We start from the raw sequence: 4,566 nt of genomic DNA, 5'->3' as shown, positions 1-4,566 counted from the left end.
AGTGCCCCACCCGACGGCTCTTTCCAAGGGAAGGCCACAGGCCTCAGGTGCCACCCCACGGCTCCTTCCCAGGGAATGCCACAGGCCTCAGGTGCCACCCTGTGATTCCTATGTGCACTACAACGCCTTAGTTTTAAAGCTAACCTCTAAAGAACGCGGCTTGGGGAAGGAAGGGACTCACATGTTAATGGAAGTTGTGTAAACATGTAACATTTTATGTGGGGGGCACTCAGTTCTTCCCAGAGTGGAAGAACCTGGGAGTACACAGGTTAGTGGCCACAGAGAATAAAACACACAAGTTAAATCTGTAAGTCTGATGTTTTAAAGTAAGTTAGAAATATCCTTTCTGTAGATTACAATGACCCCAGTTTCTTAACCCCTAAAACATATAAAAGATTTATTATTCTATGACACATCTGGATAGAAATCCCATATCTGAAAGTGTCTCAGACTACAACTCGTTAGCAAATCAGCATCCTTAAATACTGAGGAGACAACCCAAAAATATTCAGTGCCCTCTTGTGGTTTTAATTGTGAAAGAAGAAAAATTCCTAAGAGAAACTACTGAACAGTCTCATAACGGGGGTGGCACACAAATCCACCTTCTGTGACACTACTGCCACAACCGTTACCCTGGAGAAAAAAGCCACCGTCTTCCAACTGTCTTCTGCCCATACCTGCAAAAGCAGAGAACCTAACACAAGGCTGTCTAAAAAACAAGTGCCTGTTACAGTTAAAGAGCAGGTCTGCATGAGATGGTTATGATTTTAAGTATCGTCCTGGTCTCGCCAATCCAAATAAAAAATACTCACTCCCCAAAGAAAACAACAAAGTAAATGCTTCTAGCATTCAAAAAAAGAAAAGTCTGACTGACGAGACACTCAGATTCTTTCAAATTGCAAACACATTCTGAGAAATATAAACTCCTTCAGCCACAGAAGTAAACATGGCAAGCAAACCCTGGAATTTATTGATGCTAAGTTTCGTAGTTACTCTATTTACCTCCAAGGCTCACATCAGCCCCAAGATATCGAGGGGACAGCCTGAGATTATAATACATACAGAATATGAGACAATATTTAGTAGCTAAGCAATATAATCTTAGCCATTTAATTGCTGATTACTTTAAAAGACAGAAGAGGGAGTGGGAGGGAAACAGGGTAAACTTATGAGAATTGCTGTAGGGTAATACATACAGAGGAAAAAAGTGACAAACGAGAGAGAGAGACTAGAAAGTAATAGTGAGAACACTTTTCTCAGCGACTAAGCATCTCCATGAGTTTACGCAAGTTCATAAAAACAGTATTCTGTCTCTAAGCCCTGGGAAATGACCTGCAGCTTCACGGAGCTGAGGAATGCATCCTAAATGTACACAGATAATTTAATGCAAATATTTAAAATGGAATTAAATGCATTCCACAGAATGCATTTGGCAGCGATGACTCCCCCTTCCCCCCCAGTTGCCTAACAACTTGGTGGGTGGGTGGGGCAATAAACACACTATTTCTTTTCTAGCTCTTTCCTGATCGTGTCCACAAAAATACATATATGACTGTGGAAAAACGAAAAAAATGAAAGAAAGTACTACAGATAGAATAATGCTGGTTAGGACTGGGAAACCAAGAGGTGAAAACTACTTCTTCCCAAAGCAGACCTACAGTTGGAGAATAAGAAGTACAAACCTACCTTATTCATGGGGAAAAAGAAAGGAGGAAAAAAAAAAAAAGAAAAACTAAACCCATGTTTTGACCCTAGTAAGAGTCTGGTAATTCACTGGGAATTGGCAATTTTAACATTATTGAAAAGCCTTCTAATAGCAGAGGCCATACATTTTGTCTCCTACATTTTTTCAAACATACCCACAACAGGACACAAAAGAAACCTGGTATCTCGAGGAAGTTAAAACGCACACTGTTCTGAGAACAGACTATGTTGTGTTTGCACTCTTTCTTTGCTAGGTTTTCTGATTCTGAAAGAATCCTGAAGATGCTTTTGTCAGATACTCTTACAGCTCTGCTTGCCCGCAATAAAATGACCTTGGCTGCCAGGTTCTGCAGTTGTTTCACAAATGACACCACGTTTACAAGACACAGTACATCTGTGAACTAGCATGACTCTTTTCAGCATAAAACACCTGATATTAAAAAAAACCACACTAGCCATACTCTTTACTGCCAATGAGAATTAAATACATTGAGTGCATGCTGTCTAAATAATGAAATATGCATTGCTACAGTAAAAGAAAGTTAAATGGAATCTCTAACAATGGGCTTATAACCAGGTTTAGCAGATAAAACAATCCATTTAGACCTCAGAAAACTACATTCTGAGGGGAAAGAACAATAAACTAATAAAAAGTAAATTTACATATTTTTCCTATATTTCTACCATTCAACATAAGACATTAACTCAATTTCATAACCATATTACCATCTGTATATCCTTGGAATACAAAAACACAAAAAAATAACCAAAGGGTTTTTCAGCTCAGAAATACAGGGCAGAAGGATAAATCATGTAGATACCACCTTGCTGGTCCAAATGCAGTCAGCCCAAACTTACCGACAATCCTTTACTCAGGAAAACATTAACTCTTCTTAGTAAAACTACCCTTAAACCCCAAGGTTTTGCTATTGGCCCCAAGTGTTACATACCTCTTTCTCTCTCCTTTTAGGAGTTTATTTCTCTATTTGCATCTCATAGCACAGCAACATATGAACATGGGAGGCAGAAAAGAAGCATGAATGACTTTTGGCCAACCTACCATCTTTTCTGCTCATGGAAAGATCTTAAGATGTGATATTAGAAGGTAATTTGTGAGCTCAGGAATGGCTCATCTGTTCCAACAGCAGCATACATGCCATGCTGATCATTCAAAGGCATACAACTGACCATAGACTTAAGTTTAGAAAGCATCTGGAAAAGAAGAAGTAGCATCAAGGGGACTGATCACCTTTATTATGCAACAAAGAGACAAACATAAAATAAAATACTTTAATAGGAAGAAAAAAATAGAAGGTACAATTCAAACATACCATATTGAAACCATACACAAATGCAATGTGAACATGACAATTTTGTTAAACAGCAATCTGCTAGAAAAGATTGCATGTTTTGAGTAAAAGCATCACAAGTACACAGCTTTTTGTCCGAGTTTCAGTGAGAAAGATCATGACCAGCAGCAGCATTTATTTAAATATATTTAAATAGATTGTTTCATTTTCATTAAACACTTGCCTAGTGAATGTATCGGATGCAATCTCTTCATATTAAAAGTACAAAATCTTAAGTAGGCAGCACCTACCAATACAGATTTTAACATATGTAAATGAAGAGGTTAAAATTTTGCAAGGTTTTTTTTTTATATTGCATTTATACACATTTGTTGCTTTAAAATGTGCATTCAAGTCTCTCAACGTTTAAACATGATTAAAATGCTCAGCAGCTATGCATTAAGTGAGAACTAATTATTGCTATAGAAATTTTTTTTCCCCCAGAGTTTTAAAAGAAGATGTAATTCATTTGCAATTCTCAAGATATGTTCAAGTAATAGAAATAACTGGTTCCAGTGTCCATGAGGCATTCTGAATCTGTATTGGCTGTAGGCATTTATTGCCAGATCATATAAATACTTTATTGAATCTAAAAAAGTTAACTAAACTTGCATATAACTATTAAATTCCGTAGGAAAGGTATGCAGTAATAAAATCACCACGGTGCACATTTTCATTTTAAAAAGCTAAAACTTCAGCATGAGGTTACTTTGAAATTCCCTTCTGTCTAAGGGCACTATTTCATAGTTGGCTTTACAGAGGAAAAGAGAAAGTGAAAAATCCAAACCACCCTTTCAGTTGAATAAGTGAACCACTCCAAATCAGAACGTGGTCACATAACCACTAGAGCTGACAGACAAGTGAGAATAGGCAGACAAGAGTATAGGGGGCAAATAGGAAATCTGGAGTGCAAGATCAAAGCGTGGCCCGCTGCCAAAATACTGTATTAAGCCAGTAACAGAATGTAAGACGTGTTGTTATAAAAAGGATAACCTTTAGATATTTCTGAAATAGATGTCTTTCTCTGTATTTTAGCCAGTTAAGCCTTCAGTAATGTTTTACACTCTTAAAAAACAGGAGATAGACATGTCAAGTTATAGTGCATAGTGTTACAGTTCCAACACTCAATATTTTAGAGCTAAGATTCAGTTCTGAAACCCATTAACTTGCAGAAGGAGACATATCAACCTCACCAGTTTTGGAATATGAAATATCCCAGTATTTAAAGAATAATCAAAACCTTTATTTGGAGAGCAAATGGGAGCCAGGGCACAAGAAGCAGATTGCACTTCAGCTGCACAACTCATTATTACACATAAACCACCAACTAGACTAGGAAAACTACTGGGGATGTTCTCCATCACTTATACAATACCCACTGAGAACAGTAGTTTGACAACGGGCAATGGTGACACAGTCCTTAAAAGATATACATTCAGAACAGTATTTGTTTAAACCTCCAAAATCTAAGCTGTGCAGCTGTCTTTCCCTTCCCCCCATTAGTTTTAAATAA

This window comes from Eurypyga helias, unplaced genomic scaffold (assembly GCF_000690775.1).
Source record: "Eurypyga helias isolate BGI_N326 unplaced genomic scaffold, ASM69077v1 scaffold19856, whole genome shotgun sequence".
NCBI lineage: Eukaryota > Metazoa > Chordata > Aves > Eurypygiformes > Eurypygidae > Eurypyga > Eurypyga helias.
Note: the sequence above shows the minus strand (reverse complement) of the source record.